This window comes from Apodemus sylvaticus, chromosome X (genome assembly GCF_947179515.1).
Source record: "Apodemus sylvaticus chromosome X, mApoSyl1.1, whole genome shotgun sequence".
In the NCBI taxonomy this organism is placed as follows: Eukaryota; Metazoa; Chordata; class Mammalia; order Rodentia; family Muridae; genus Apodemus; species Apodemus sylvaticus.
Genome location: NC_067495.1, coordinates 110394267 through 110411075, shown reverse-complemented (window position 1 = coordinate 110411075; position 16809 = coordinate 110394267). Strand labels below are relative to the sequence as shown.

The window sequence follows — 16809 nt, the reverse complement described above, 5'->3', positions numbered from 1 at the left end:
TTTGTTGCTGAGAATAGTTTTAGCTATCCTGGGTTTTTTGTTGTTCCAGATGAATTTGATAATTGCTCTTTCTAACTCTGTGAAGAATTGAGTTGGGATTTTGATGGGTATTGCATTGAATCTGTATAGTGCTTTAGGCAAAATGGCCATTTTAACTATATTGATTCTACCGATCCATGAGCATGTGAGGTTTTCCCATTTTTTGAGGTCTTCTTCCATTTCCTTCTTCAGAGTCTGTTCTTCTAACAGAGGATTAATAGAATAAACAAATAACTGAAAAACCAAAAACAACAAAAAGAGGTAAAGAATCAAATCGATTTTTGCTGCTTGCCATGGTCAACTCCACCCCATACTTCCACATTGTATCTGATAAGGAGCCCTTGGGTTATATCTCCTTCAAGCTGTTTGCAGACAAGTTTCCAAAGACAGCAGAAAACTTTCATGCGCTGAGTAGTGGAGAGAAAGGATTTGGCTACAAGGGTTCTTTCTTTTACAGAATTATTCCAGGATTCATGTGCCAGGGTGGTGGTGTCACACGCCATAACGGCACTGTTGGCAGGTCCATCAATGGAGAGAAATTTGAGGATGAGAACTTCATCCTGAAGCGTACAGGTCCTGGGCATCTTGTCCGTGGAAAATGCTGGACCAAACACAAATGGTTCCCAGTGTTTTTATCTGCACTGCCAAGAGTGAATGGCTGGCTAGCAAGCATGTGGTCTCTGGGAAGGGGGGAGAAGGCCTGAGCACTGTGGAAGCCATGGAGCGTTTTCGATCCAGGAATGGCAAGACCAGCAAGAAGATTGCCATTTCTGACTCTGAACAACTCTAATTTCTTTTGACTTGTGGGTATTTTACCCATCAAAAGATTCTTTCTGTAGCTCAGGAGAGCCCCCCCCCCATCTGCTTGCAATACCCTGTAATCTCTGCTCTCACTGAAGTTCTTTGGGTTCCATATTTTCCTCATTCCCCTTCAAGTCTTGCTGGATTGAATAGTTAAGTTTATGATTGTGTATTAAAAACTAAATAAAAAAAAAAAGAATCAAACAACCCAACTAGAAATGGACTAGGAATGTAAGCAAAAGACCCAATTAAAAATGGACAAGGCAGCAAAGCAGAGTTCTGAATAAAGGTAATAAAATTGGCTAAGAAAGACCTCAAAGTATTCACTAACCTTGGCTAATAGGAAAATAGAATTGAAACACACCTGACAGAGTGGTTAAGATTAACAAAACAACTTACAAAAAATGCTATAGAAGATGCAAGGAAAAACTAATCCCATTCACTGTAGGTGAGATTGCAAACTGATCCAGCCACTCTGGATGTATGTAGACTCCTCAAAAAAAATCTACTGTATGACCTAGCTATACTACTTCTTAATATATGCCTAAAGGAATTAACATCTGATTCCGCAGATACTTATTCAGCAAAGTTCATAGTTTCTCTATTCAGAATAGCTAGGAAATGGAAGCAATATAAATGCCCTTCAACAAATGAATAGATAATGAATATGCAGTAAATATACAGTGTGGAATAATATTCAGATGTAATGAATATTTAAAGATGATTTTTTTCAGGTAAATGAACAAAATCAGAAAATGTATTGAGTGAGATAGCCCAGACCCCAAAATATAAATGTTCCATGTTCTCTATTTGTTGCTTCTAGATGTAATTCTTCAGCAGTGAGTATTAAGTACCTACAGAAAACAGGAATGTTTAAAGGGACCAGACTTGGTGTCATGAAGCTTGGGAGGTAATATAAAGTAGGAAAACAGAATAACAGGTAGGTGGCGCCAACTGTGGGGAAGAAAGTGATGTCCATACAGAAGGAGAAGCAGGGATGGGATAAAATAACACCAAGGTTGTTTGACAGAGCTTTAAGGAATCATTTTATGTTTTCCTAGAATTATATACAACACGTATTGGTGTACAAAAAACCCTCCAGTACCAGGCATGAGAAGTCCTACTTTTGAGTGGTTAGTCAGGGTAGTTCAAGTGACCCCCAAACCAATATTTAGATGCCTCTTGGTGATTGAGGGTAGCCACCACTGCTGAAGACAATTCACACTTACAACACTGTATTAGACTTATTCAAGCTGGACTTGGTGTGAAATGCAAAGCATATGATACAAAATGCCAAAGGAAGGGAGAAATTAAACAGTCATACCCACTGTAACACCTATGAACCTTCAAAGTTATGCATGGCAACACCTGCATGAACTGGCATTCACATGTCAGAGGAAACAAACCTTATGTAATTGGACTTATGGCACACTTAAAAGGAGGGAAATGTTATATATTTCTGGAAACCTAGCTGGTTTCTTTGGGCTAGTGAAGTCAGCGACCTTAGAAAGTAATTTACTATTGCCATTTTGCTAGACCATCATAATTCCTTACCACACTGAAAATCTAATCCTTATACTCACAGAGAAGTGTATCTATCACTCATCATCAAAGAAGACTCTCTTTATAACAAATGGAGAGCATCATAGAACGCCCAAAATACCAACAGTTTATGGGCAGCCTATCCCCAGTGAATACATTATAGCTATGTATCTGTGGCTCATGGAACGTCACAAAAAAGAAGAGCAGAAAGAATGTAAGAGCCATAATACCAGTAAGTCTTCTGTGAAAGTCTTTCCTACAAATGGCTGCAAGACCAGAAAAATTGGTAATATCAATGGATATGTTAACATGGAGGGGTGAAAAGTTCTTAGTGTCCTAGCCACAGACAGTGATCTACAGGAATTTGATGACTACTGGTAAAAGAATTATCCTCTTCCAAGTTGTTCAAATAAAAGTGGTTAGCCCTGAAACTGCATATACACAAAGCAAAATCCATACTCATCACACTGTATTTATATATATTTGTACATATACATACATATATGATATACTATTATAGACATGTATTATTGCATGCATATACGTATGTAGCAATAATAATATTTTTGATCATATCCAAACTCCATTTCCTCCTTTACCTCTACCTAGACCCTCCAACATATGCCCTTTCCAAATTCATGTTCTTTGTATATTATGCTGAATCCAATTACTGCTGCCATATACACATGTATAGAATCATACACTGGAGCATGGGCAACATAGCTGTGGCCATGTGTCTACAGAAAAATGGCTCCCTATTTCTGAGCATTGATTAAGTGCTTTCTAAAAGCTCCTCGGCTGGTAATGGCTTCCTCTGAGTCCTTCCTACACCAATGCTGAAAATTTAAGTGGCTTCATCCTGCACAGATCTTGTGTAGACAGCCACATCTACTGTGAGTTTATGACCACTACAGCCATATCATGCTAGAAGACAGTACTGCATAAGACTCCTCCCCATCTTCTAGCCCTTACATTCTTTCTGCTCCTATTTTGATGGTATCTGTTTTTTTCTCTAGTTTTTTAGGTATTTGTATTACAGGTTAGTACTAGATGCATATGTATGTGGGTAACTACTGTGGTCAGAGTATAAACTTCATTTAGTTTGTTCTCTCCTACAATATGGTACTTAGGGATCAAACTTTGGTCTTAAGGCTTGACTGTCAGTACCTTTAGCCATGGATTATTCTAAATGACCCTATTCCACAGATTTTAATGGTCATGATGTAAGAGTATAATGAAATAATTTGTAGCCAATATAAAGAACATGAAAGTGCATAATGCAACATATAGCTTTTACCCTTCTAAATTCAGAACATAAGACCTCAACAGAAAAATGAAGTAAAACCATCCTCGTGCTCAGCCATGTATATTATAGCATTTTAATTTTTAACATAAAATAAAATATATTTACATATTTGTATAAATATGATGACCTGTATACAACATAGGATCATACAGCAGCAACACTGCCCTATTTGGGAATCAGAGTCATTTAACATAACTTAAGGGAGTCACAATCAGATTTAGAGTGACTTGGAAAAAATTATTTCAAGCTTTTTTCTAAATTGATTCTTATAACACTATTTTGAGAATATAAGTAGAATATACATCCATAGGTAATAATGTTCTTATAAAATATATGCAAGTCAAAATATGTTTCTTATGGACAGTATAAAAAAAATACACATTTTAAAATGGCTGAATTAGGGGAAAACTGGAAGAAGCTGAGGAGGAGGGCAACTCTACAGGAAGACGAGCAGTCTCAACTCACCTGGATCCCTGAGATCTCTTAGACACAGAGCTACCAACCAGGCAGCGAGTGCCCACTGATAGGAAGCCCCCAACACATATACACCAGAGGACTGCCTAGTCTGGCCTCAGTGAGAGACGATGCACCTAACACTGGAGAGACTTGGGGCCTCAGGAAGTGGAGGGTGGGGTAGGGGTGGGGACATCCTCTTGTAGATGGGGCAGGGGAGAAAGTATGGGATGTGGGACAGTCAGAGTGTGGACTGGGAGGGGGATAAACTCTGGACTGTAAAAGAAGATTAAAGAATAAATAAATAAATAACCTATCTTATTGAATGCTATATTTATATAACTTCGACTCCTCTACCCCTCCCTCCAATTCCTACCACTTCTTTCCATTCTTCAAACTTGTAAACTTTTATATAACTACTATCTCTCTCTCTTTCTCTCTCTCTCTCTCTCTCTCTCTCTCTCTCTCTCTCTCTCTCTCTCTCTCTCTCTCTCTCTGTGTGTGTGTGTGTGTGTGTGTGTGTGTTTAGGGATGGCCATCTGGGTTTAGAAAATCTATCAGGAGGATCACTTCCTAGAGAAAACAGATTCTCCCTCACTCTGAAGGTATTTACTGTCTGAGGATCTTCATCTTGTAAACTCACCCTATCATGATGACATGACTACTGTGTTATCACTGTACAGGTCTTTAGGCAAGGGTACTGTTGAGATTTTGTAGGCATAGCATCCTTACCATGTGTAAGTGATAGCATCTAGCAGGAGGTATCCTGGTTCTCTGACTCACACAATAATTTTACTCCCTGTTTCTCAGATTTACCTCAAGCCTTAGATGAAGGAGTTGCACCATAGAAGTACAAGCTGCAACTGAGCACATCACAGTTACTTATTTTCCATTTACTTGTTGGCAAAGTTACTTATCTGCATTTTCACCAGTTATGGATCTTGGTAAGAGCCATTATCTGAAGGTTCCTTGTTGAATGGTGAGAATTATTATACCCATTTTTGGGTGTAAGGATTGAATGTAGTTAGATGTTCTATTAATTTAGATGAGTGAAAGTATTACATTCTCTATGGTTACTGAAGCAAACTGTTAGTTTGCTAGGTTTATAGTACCACTCATGATTTCTCTCCTATTGAGTTAGATTTTAGTCCAATTAGGTAGCTGTTGGCAACCCACAGGATGAAAATGCCACTATTGCAACTTTGGAAATGTCTTACTGGGTAAATCATAATTTTGTTTCATAGGTTCTACACTGGATAAAACTATTGTTTGCTTTTGTCCTTGGGAAGTTTAAACATCACTCTTGGACACTAGAAGATACTACACTGAGAGAAGGAACCTAGATCTAGATAGAGAAATGTTCCACGTATTGGTTGCTCATGGATCCTAGCTTCAAAACTTTAGATTACAGTCCCAAGTAATTGCTGAAGCCCAGAAAATAGAAATGAGCTGTGAGGAAAAGAGAGAGACAGGCATCTAGAGAGGAGAATATTAAAACATAGGTTCTATTTAGGTAGAAAGATCAAAAATGCAGGGGACTCTAACTAGAAGGAGGAGGAAGAATAATAGAACAGAGTCACTTGAGAAACATAGATGATTTTTTTTGTTTTTTTATTGATATATTTTTATTTACATTTCAAATGATTTCCCCTTTTCTGGGTCCCCACTCCCCGCAAGTCCCATAAGCCCTCTTCCGTCCCCCTGTTCTTCCACCCAACCCTTCCCATTTCCCTGTTCTGGTTTTGCCCTATACTGCTACACTGAGTCTTTCCAGAACCAGGGGCCACTCCTCCATTCTTTTTGGACATCATTTAATTTGTGGATTATGTCCTGGGTATTCAAAGTTTCTAGGCTAATATCCACTTATCAGTGAGTGCATAACATGATTGATCTTTTGAGACTGGGTTACCTCACTTAGTATGATGTTCTCCAGCTCCATCCATTTGTCTAAGAATTTCATGAATTCATTGTTTCTAATGGCTGAATAGTACTCCATTGTGTAAATATACCACATTTTTTGTATCCATTCCTCTGTTGAAGGACACCTAGGTTCTTTCCAGCGTCTGGCTACTACAAATATGGCTGCTATGAACATAGTGGAGCATGTGTCCTTATTGCATGCTGAAGAATCCTCTAGATATATGGCCAGGAGTGATTTTTTTTTAAATCCAGGGTCAGGCATTGGAAACATCCTTTCAAGTTGTTGGACATCAGAGTCCAAGAAAATTCCAAAAGAATATAGGATGTTGCCATTGTTCATGGTTACATCCCACAGCTTGAAGGTAAGACTCTATGGTGGAAGATACCATCCATGTCATACAGTATCCCACTGGAACTGTCCTGGAACCTTCCTCACTAAGTACTGGCTCTTATAATATTGAGAATTCTTTTTTTACAGAGATAAAGATAGTGCTGGGAAACTTATATTTAGATACACCCCATTTTGAGAAGTCCCCCGCTGAGTTTTATGAAACATTACTTTCCTTTCACATATTGTTCCACATTCTTCAGGACTGCTTCAATTTAACCATTTCTTTCTTTTTATTTTCACAATGTTCACCATCGGTTAGCAACAACAAAAACAACAATAAAAACAGATGCCATTTCCAATGAGTTATGGAGTAGAATGGGAACTTAAGGTCCTGAATACAGAGATGTGTTGGTTGTCTTGATGTAATAGCATGAATGAATCTGCAGTAGTTAGAGATTGTTTTTATAGCAAAACTTGTGAAGTGAAGTGGGCTATAGTATAGAACAGTTAATAAAAATGATCACTTTGCCTTTGGTAGTTGGAACAATTAAACCAATAAAGTAGTTTTCATATCTGCAGAAAAGTATTAAGGAAAAATCAGCATTAGACAAATATATGTGTATAATTAGAAACTGCAGCTTCTAACTTCTAGAAAGTAGGGTGATGCTATATCTAGACAGAAAGTAGATAATTCTCCTTTTCAGGGTTTGATTTTTATTTTTAATTGTGTGTGTGTGTGTAAGAGAGAGAGAGAGAGAGAGAGAGAGAGAGAGAGAGATGTGTCTTACATGCAATATAGTGTATATGTGTGGTATAATCTTGAAAGTTTGCATGTGTACCAAAAGTGCATGCATGAAGAGGTCAGTGCTTATTCTATCAGTCTATACCATATATCTAAAGAATATTGACTCTCTTTCCTAGTGGTTGTCAATAGTCAATAGCCCTTCTCATGTGGGTTCTGACATTACAGCTGGATAGATTTTGTGCAGTCACACACAGCTGCAAGGATTTTGTGTTTGTGTGAGTGCATTGTTCCTGTCATGTCCAGATGACAGGTTTTTTGTTTTTTTTCCTTTTATTGTATTCAATATATTTTTTATTTACATTTCAAATGATTTCCCCTTTTCTAGACCCCCACTCCCCAAAAGTCCCATCAGCCCCCTTCCCTTCCCCCTGTTTTCCCAGGGGTTAGATGACAGTTTTATCCAAGCTCTCTCTGTCCTTACTTTTTATCCTCTGAAAGTTTGTCTGCATCTTGTGAGGCAACTGGTGTCATATAAATATCCCATTTATCAATAATACATCCATAGATATTTGATCAGTTGTGAGTCTGTAGTAACTGCCATTGTCTGCAAAAAGCAGCTTGTATAATTAGCGTTTCATTAATCTGTGGGTATCAAGGTACCTATTTAAAAGACAGTTTGATATTTTGTCCATTTTGTAAAATATTAGCAGACTTACATGTTGGGCCAGTGGACTCTTCAGCACTGGGTTTTGGGAGAGATTTACAATACCAGGCAAGAGTTTCTTCCAGTGAAGAGGAGGTTAAACCCAATCAGAAAAAGGTTGGTTACCCCTATAACAATAATGCCCCTTAAAAAAAAAAAACCCAGGGCTATATTTTACTAGGTCAGAGAACTCAATGGACTGAGAACATTAACAATTCTGTAATGTAATCATTACCATCCATTTCAAGATCATTCAACTTTTCTAATGGAAAATCTGTACCTAATAAATAATAACTCAAATTTTCTATATGACTGCCTGACAACCACTGTTTATACCCTATATGAATCTGAATACATACATATAAATATAATCATTCAATATTTATCCAGTTATTACTGTCTTATTTCACTTAGTCTAATATCTGCAAGTGTAATTCATGCTGTTGAATGTGTTAGAATTGCATTCCTCTTAAGCCTAATACTCCCAGCCAGGCAGTGGTGGCGCACACCTGTAATCCCAGCACTCTGGGAGGCAGAGGCAGGTGGATTTCTGAGTTCGAGGCCAGCCTGGTCTACAGAGTGAGTTCCAGGACAGCCAGGGCTATATAGAGAAACCATGTCTCAAAAAAAAAAAAAAAAAAAAAAAAAAAAAAAGCGAAATCCAAAAAAAAAAAAAAAAACCAAAAAACAACAAAAAAAACCGACTAATACACCCTTGTGCATATGTACCATTCTTTTGCTCATCATAGACTGCTACCATATAACACTGTGACCAATGTTGCTATTATCTCATTTCTTCTACTTGAGAATTTTTGCATTTATACATCTAAGAATCTCAAGATTTGGGGCTGTAGAGATGGCTCAGTGGGTAAGAGCACCGACTGCTCTTCCAAAGGTTATGAGTTCAAATCCTAGCACCCACATGGTGGCTCACAACCATCCTTAAAGAGATCTGATGCCCTCTTCTGGTGTGTCTGAAGACAGCTACAGTGTACTTACATATAATAAATAAATCTTTAAAAAAAAAAAAAAAGAATCTCAAGATTTGGAAGATTTGGGTCCATTATCTTCTTTTAAAATAACCTTTCCTTCTCTCTTTTGTTTCTAGAAATTTCTAATGTCTATATTGGCATTGGTTGTTTTCACTGGGTCAATAATCTCTCTCTATAGGTTTGTAATTATCTAAAGTCCTTTGTCTTCTAAGTTTCACAAATCATGTTTGGTACTTCCTAGAGCTTCTCTTAGATGAGGGTTATAGATATTCTGGAGTTCTTTGAATTAGATGACACCTTACCAGGCCATACTCAGATTAGGATGGTAAAAACTTGGTGATGCTTTGTCTGGCTCCTAAGTAGCAAATGCATATTGTGCCATCATTTCTTTGAAATTGTGTCTTACAGGTCTTGAGAGATAGCTCAGCAGATAAGAGAACTTTTTCACTCTTACATGAAACAATTGTCTTGTTTCCAGCATGCACATGATAGTTCACAACCATCCATAATGTAGTTCCAGGGATTCTGATAAAATTTGATGATGTCTGACAGGACCAGGCATACACATGTTATACATACAATACACATAAACAGACATACAGTAATGACACTCATAATATAAAAGAAATCTAAAGAAATGTCCTGTGTTTATCATCCAGAAGACATGAAACTAGAATGAGTAAAAATGCCTCATTTTCCTGCCATTTTGAATATGACATTGTCTTGTTTGTTTGTTGATTGAATTATAGTTTTTGTAATTGAAATCTGGACTCCTATTAAGATATACTTTTCAACATTTTATGTCTGTTTAATGTTTCACTTCAGGAATAGGGTTATAAAGCTTTTCAGTCTTTCTAATGTAAAATTATATTACTTCATAGATAGAAATATGTCAATAATTATGGAAACTAAAATTTAATAATGTGAAATATTATAGTCCTCATTTCTTAATCACACAAAATATTGTAACAGACTAGTACAATTTAGAGGATGTCTGTGTGCTATACTTATCCTAAAGTAGCTTATCCTATGTGTATTCAAGAAATTTCAAATGTGCTAATCTGATAAAAACCAAAGTCATTGTCAATTTTGTAACAACTGTTCTTAAGGAATTCTTAATTTTTATTATCATGTCCTACCATATAACTCCAGTACTGCAAATGTCTTTTTGAATTTATATTTTATTTATTCTGTTTCCCAAATGGACTATTTTTACTATTATAATTACTTAATTTCCCCCCTTTTTTCTCTCCAAACTATCCCATATGTCTCTTTGTGTTCTCTTGTAAATTCATGGCTTTCTGTATTTAATTGTTGTTACACACATGAATATTATATATATATATATATATATATATATATATATATATATAAACACATATGTGTGTGTCTTTATAGTGATACTTGTGTGTTTGTTTGTATGTGTGTGTGTTTGTGTGTGCATGTTTATGAGTGTGTGTGTGTGCTTGTATGTGTTTTCAGGGATGACCATTTAGTATTGGATAACTAATTGGTGTGCTTTTCCTTGGAATGCATTTCAGCATTTCAGGATTCTTTAATTACCTATAATCTTTATGTAGGGTATATGGGGCCTTATGCACTTTCCTCTGTCCATATTAACATCTATGTTAAGTTTTCATTATTCAGCTCATGTTTATATAGTCATATTGGTAACAATTTATGGGTATAGGTCCAGTAGTGATAAAACTGTACAGTTTTAAGAAAAAAGTCAAAATATCTCACCCTTTTGTTCACTACTCTTTGGTGTCTTCTCTTTCAGTTCTGATGGTCATTATAAGTACTTGGAATACTTTACAGAATGTCCCATTTGACTACATCTTCCCATTATCTTCTTTCACTATACTCCAGTCACACTCCTCTCTTTAATGATTCAAAGTGCCACACACATTCTGACTGTAACTCACTTCATTCAAATAGCCTCATGGCAGAATTGTGATAAAGTTTATCTCAACCAATAAATATCTGCTGTGACAAAACAGAACTATTTATCCTGATCTTATGATTATGTATTGTGTGTATGTGTGCACACATGCATGCATGCATAGACACACACACACAAACACACACACACACTATACACACACATTTCTATACACATATATGTATGTTTAGGATGTGTTAGGTTACATGCATTAGTCATAACAATCCACCTTCTGTTTTGGTTTTTTCAGCTAATTAAAAAAATAAAAAAAATAATCATTTAACTTATAAGTCCTGGGCCTTATGTTCTCATTAAACTTGTAACTGAATACCCTCAAGTAGATTCTTTATGTATATGAACATGTATTATTCTAAGTTTATGGAAGTTCTGCAAAATTAGCATCATATTACATTTATTTTGCATGTTCTTGATATTACAAAGTAAATGCAAAATGGTTTAACAATAATAACTCATGAAGGAATATCTATACATAAGAATAATGCTTTTTAATAAATAACTCAGAGAGAGTGGAAAGCTAAGACTTGAAGAAATTAACTGTTTTTTACTATATGCCTATGTGGTACTTCTTGATCACACTGTGCATGCTACAGGTGCAAGAAATCACTATATAAATGATGGTAATCAATACCTCAATTTTGTGAATGACTTCTTGCAGTGTTGCATGGATTTACAATCTATGAAATCAAAGAGATTTGTCAAGTATTCATGCTGAATGATAGAACCAATCATTTTCAATGCTATTTTACACCCTCAAAATGTCTTTCTCTGATTTTGAGCAAAACAGGGTTGTTTTCCCTCAATGGGCCCTGCTAATTTCTTAAGTTTCTAGGAATAACATGAATATATTTACGACATTTAACTGCCTTAACTAAGTACACCAGTGTACTTAAACTAAAGCCTAAGTAATGTTTTTGTATCACCAATTAGTGATAGATATTGCCTATCTTTAAATGTCTCTTTAAAAGAATTTTACTGTTAAGCCTTTATGTGCTATAGTGATGAATTATTTCTGAGGATTGATCCATTTGTGTATAAGCAAACCAGTCATCCCATATATTATTAACTACTTAATACTTTGCATTTTCAAGATGGAGAAGGAAAGGTTTTACATAGGACTTCCTAGATTCACCATTTAGTATAGATTGAGTAAGTACAATAGAATGCACAGATGTGAAAGCACCTTATACTTCTTTTTTGTTGATTGTGTTCTGGAGACACATCTTTATAAAATATATGTTTATAATATATTTCCAGAGACAAAGAGGACTTGGCATGGTTATACAACATTAAAGAAATTTTTCCTTGGAAAATTCTAAGTGAGATAGACTTTTAGAAGGGCACACGAAAGGAAATGCATTCATTAAGCTTGTGCACATGGCATAAGAACAATCTAATCTAATGTAATTTTTTCTGGCTATTATAAATAGGGCTGCTATGAACATAGAAGGACTTCATTTAAAATATTTGATAATATGTATTTTGTTCATGTTTCCCTTTCCAAACTCCTCCCAAATCTATATAAAAATCATTTGTATATTTATGATGTATTCTAAAAATAACAACTGCATTGGAAATGCTCAGAAGTTTCTTTTTCACTAACAACATGGATCATAGTCTTTTTTGTTGTTAGAACAACTCAGCAAAATAAAATTGTGTTTAATTGAACATTGTTTCACACATACATCAAATAGGCCAAATAAATAAAGAAATATACAACTATACAGCAACTTCATTGACAACAAAAGGAAAAAAAATCTTTTTATCTTTGGCCTTTTTAACCATTTCATACAAACCAACTACTTATAGTACAGCTAGGTACATACGCAAAGAATATTACTGGAATGCTCAGAGTAAGATTGTTTTGTTGTTGCTATTTTTACAAGTTTTTGTTCTCCTTTGAGATTATAATGAACATGGTCACACCACAAGTAAAGTATAAAGTAGGACTGAAAAGTCTCTGAAGAGCCCTGAATACCCAAGGCACAAATCGCATAACAAATGACTCCCATGAAGAAGTATGGAGAGGGTCCTGATCCTGGAAAGGATTGATCTAGCATTGGAGGGGAATATAAGGACACAGAAAAAGGATTGGAGAATGGATGGAGAGAAGAAGTTTTATGGGACATATGGGGAGGGGGGATCCGGGAAAAGGGAAATCATTTGGAATGTAAACAAAGAATATAGAAAATAATAATAATAATAATAATAATAATAAAAAGAAAAGTCTCTGAAGGCTGGTTTGGTCACCCGTTATCATAAAAAATGACTGACCCATAACAATATATGCAAAAATATAAAATATAAATTAAAAATACAAACAAATTTTCCCTTTAAAGTATTTTTAAGGAAAAAAGCAGAGTCTGGGAAGTTCTGGGGTTTTTTTTGTTGTTGTTGTTTTGTTTTTTGTTTTTTGTTTTTTGTGGTTTTTTTTTTTGGTTTATTTTGTTTTTTGTCTTTTGTTTTTAACCTCCCGTGTTGCCAATTCATGTTGTGGTTTTGGTGGGGTGGTGGAGAGCGCATGTCATCTGTGGGTGGCACTGCCCTCTGTGGATGGGCGGAGCCTGCTTCTCTACTGGAAGGTGACCACTTTTAAATTCTGAGACAGGAAGTGGAGGGTGAGTAGGTCACAGGGCGTGAGGTTAGCTTTTCCTTTTGCTGTCTAGTCATCCTCATCAGTTTTCTGCTTCTTGGTGTTAATATCCTCATCCTCTTCATCCTCAACTACCAGCTTGCCTGTAGGAGCCTCAGTCTTATTTTCATCTCCATCCTCTTCCTCACCGTCACCTTCCTCCCACTCCTCTTCCTCCCTACCTTCTTTCTCTTCTTCATCTACCTCATTGTCAGCCTCCTGCTCCCCATTTTCCTTTGAAAGTTCCCATCGGCAGGTGCATCTTTTCCATTCTCTGCTTCCTCCACAACTTCCTTCTTCTCCATGTCCTTGGTGGTGATCTCGGAGCTGGTGCGTCTGATGTGGTGGGGCTCGCTGGTGGTCGGATGCAGGGGGTGAGGAAGGAGTGGAGTTCGAGGACTCTTGCAAGAGAGCTGCCTGCAGAGCATGACCCTGGAACAATGCAAAGATGCCTTTTAGGAGCAGCCAGTAGGGGGAGAGGGGATTACAGTCTTAAACTAAAGGGTTTATATGACAGTTACTTGTGCTTCCTTAATCTGCAAGCTGTTTGATAGAGAATAAACACAAAATAAAACAAAAAACCCTGAACTCAGCAAAATAATTTCCTCATAAAGCCATTACGTCAACATTTTAAACCAAGAAATTTCTGGGTATGTGGAAAGATATATTTATTATATGAATTAATTCCATAAAATAATTTATTTTGAGCTTAATATTCACTTTATTGTTTCAGAAGTGATTGCTGCTTGTGGAAATGATGTAGCTAAGTATGTTGTCATAAAAGTTGGAAATAGGTTATATACGTATCACTGTATTTTATATTCTACCAACATTTATATGATACTTTTTTCCTTCTTCCTTCCTTTAATTTTTTTTCTTCTCTTCTCTCATATGTACCAATTTTATTCTGAGTCTCTCTTATGCACACACACAGGCACAGTACTCTTAGAGTTAATCATACAGAATGTTGAAATTGAATACAGTATCTCATTGATCAGGGAGAATCTCATTGCCCAGGGAGGCAACAAACATACAGACTTGTGATCTTTGCTTTCTCCTCCATTCCTCACCTCTCCTGTCCTCCTCATTCTTTCCAATTATTAAATTACATTCTGCTGTTAAATACAGCTTTATTCTACCTTGCTTATTTGATAAGAAATTTAGATTATTTTATGTTTCATTTACATAATCTCTTTTGCTTTTTATTCTCCTTTTGTCTAAATGATCCTTTCTAACTGAACTAAAATTCATCGATGGCTACAGATAAGAAGTGAAGGATCCAAAGAGTATCCTGAAGAATTTGACTAAGCTCTGGCTATGTAGTCAGTAAGTCCCATGCCTATTAAAACTCTAATAATATAGTGATATTAACCTAGAAAACTGGAATACCCAAAACATAATCCACACATCAAATGAGGTACAAGAAGAAAGGAGGAGTGGCCCCTGGTTCTGGAAAGACTCAGTGAAACAGTATTCAGCAAAACCAGAACGGGGAAGTGGGAAGGGGTGGGTGGGAGGACAGGGGAAGAGAAGGGGGCTTGCGGGACTTTCGGGGAGTGGGGGGGGGCTAGAAAAGGGGAAATCATTTGAAATGTAAATAAATTATATCGAATAAAAAAAAGAAAAAAACTCTAATAATATAGTTATATTTGACTGAAAAAACCTTGTTATGGTGGAATATTTGGAGAACAATTTACTTTGCCCTTTGGAAAAAGTTCCATAGTCACACTGGCTTTGGTTTTGGCTCTATAATGCTAGACATCTGGATGAAGCTTCAAAAAAATGCAGTAAATTGCCCACATCCTTTTAAAGCATCCGAGTCTGTCATATAATGATAGATAAGGTCTGTCTTTGTCTTTGTAAAGTTAAAGGGAGATTTGAGTTATTTCTTCATGTCATTTGTGTTAAGGTATACCTTAGTCAAAGTACTCAGATAATTACAACAAAGGCATGAAAACTTCTGGAATTATTTAAAAATCACCCCATGTCTTCTCCCTTTGCATGTTTAGACACTGCCTTTGCCAATATCAGTGCCAGCTGCTAGAATGCTTTACATATTTGGCTTGTTTCCCCTCGGCATTGAATTGGAGTGCTTTGATGTAAAATTTGTTTCCATTTGAGAACAGCAATTTTCACTTTCTAAAAAAAGGAATGCAATGCTTCATCACAGTTACAGAAGATGTTCAAAACTATTTAGATTATACAAAAAAAAAATCAAGAAGTTTCTGAAAGAAAAAAAAATGTTGGCAGTATAGGTAACCAGTACAGAAATGTTAGGTGCTTAAGTAAATCTGGTTAAATCTGTCTTTGAGGAGGCAATGGGAATCTCTGTACAAAAAAAAAAAAAAAAAAAAAAAAAAGGTAGCAGGCGGTGGTGGAGCACACCTTTAATTCTAGCACTTGGGAGGCAGAGGCAGGTGGATTTCTGAGTTCAAGGCTAGCCTTGTCTGCAGAGTGAGTTCCAGGACAGCCAGGGCTATAGAGAAACCCTGTCTCGAAAAAGAAACAAAAAACAAAAAACCTAAACAACAGCAACAACAACAACAAGAAAAACAACAAAAACAACTTGTCATATGTGGTAAGTTCCCTTTATCAGAAGCTCATTGTGGGAATCTTTGGGAAACCAAAATGGGATTGTGTTATATTGTTCCTCTGTCCACTGAAGGTCCCCTTCCACAAGACTTCTGAAATTGAACATTAGGCAATACAAATTTCTTGACTCCATAGGAGATTTACAGGGTGTTATTCATCCCCAAAGTACAAAATGAAGCTGTGACTAGAAGTTGGAAATACATTATTAATGGTCTGGAGAAGAGGGCTCAGTGATAAAGAACACTGGCTGCTCTTCTACAGCAGTAGTTCTCAACCTTCCTAATGCTGCAACCTTTTGATATAGTTGTGGTGACCACCAATCATACCATTATTTTAATTGCTACTTTATAACTGTAATGAATCACATTGTAAATATCTGATACACAGCATATCTGATGTGCAGTTTCTATAGGTTCATTCTACCCCGATGGGATCATGAACCTGTAGACAATCCTGGTTCAGTCTCCAGACTATCAGGTTACTCACAACTGCCTGTTAACTCCAATTCTATGTGATCTGACACCATATGGCCTTGTTGGCTATTTGCATACATGTGATACATATAAACTCACAAAACTCATAACATTTTAAAAAGAAATAGATAAAACGTTGAAGCAAAAAAGGAAACAACAATGATTTTTTTCTAGATTCCAGATGGGTTATCCTTAGATGAGTCATTCAGAGTATTCTAAATTTGCCTTGTCAATCTTCTATGCTCTTTGCATTGGTATATCTACCATTATATGTGATTATTAATAAAGTACTAACCTGATAGAGTAGCTTTCAATATGAG

The 16809-nt window shown here is 36.2% G+C and overlaps 1 pseudogene; it reads left to right on the top strand.

Moving 5' to 3' along the window:
- Positions 1-326: 326 nt before the first annotated feature.
- On the top strand, positions 327-829 carry LOC127675112 (peptidyl-prolyl cis-trans isomerase A-like; annotated as a pseudogene).
- Positions 830-16809: the final 15980 nt, after the last annotated feature.